The sequence below is a fragment of the Fukomys damarensis genome, unplaced genomic scaffold (assembly GCF_012274545.1).
Source record: "Fukomys damarensis isolate Sample0158 unplaced genomic scaffold, DMR_v1.0_HiC HiC_scaffold_32, whole genome shotgun sequence".
In the NCBI taxonomy this organism is placed as follows: Eukaryota; Metazoa; Chordata; class Mammalia; order Rodentia; family Bathyergidae; genus Fukomys; species Fukomys damarensis.
This window is the reverse complement of record NW_022900944.1, coordinates 16,984,656-16,985,172: the sequence shown is the minus strand read 5'-3', so window position 1 is coordinate 16,985,172 and position 517 is coordinate 16,984,656.

The following is a 517-nucleotide window of genomic DNA, read 5'->3' as shown; positions in this document are numbered from 1 at the left end:
AAAATCCCAAAAAAAAAAAAAAAAAAAAAAAAAAAAAAAAAGAGAAGAGCACCTCTTTTCTGACCCAGCAAAATTGGTGGAGATGGGAGCTAACCATAGCTTTTGTTGCAATCTTTTAGAGAAAATGGTGGAGTAAGTGAGGCAGCCAGGGAATCAGATGCAAAGATAGAATCCTGTTAATTGGTTAGAAAGTAATGCAGAGACCAGATGTACTTGTCTCCTACTGTTACTGGTACTGGTACAATTTAGTGGTTTAGAATAACACTAATTTATTATCTTCTAGTTCTCAAAGTCAGAAATCTTACAGGATGAAATGAAGACTTTGGGAAAGCTGCATTCCTTGTTTTTGTGGCTTGTATCTAAATGCCCCCCAAGCCGAGCGTCGTGGTGCACGCCTGTAATCCCAGCACTCAGGTGGCTGAGGCAGGAGGATCGCTGTGAGTTCAAGACCAGCCTGGGCTACATAGTGAATTCCAGGGCAGTCTCAACTACATAGTGAGAGCCTGTCTCAAAAAAC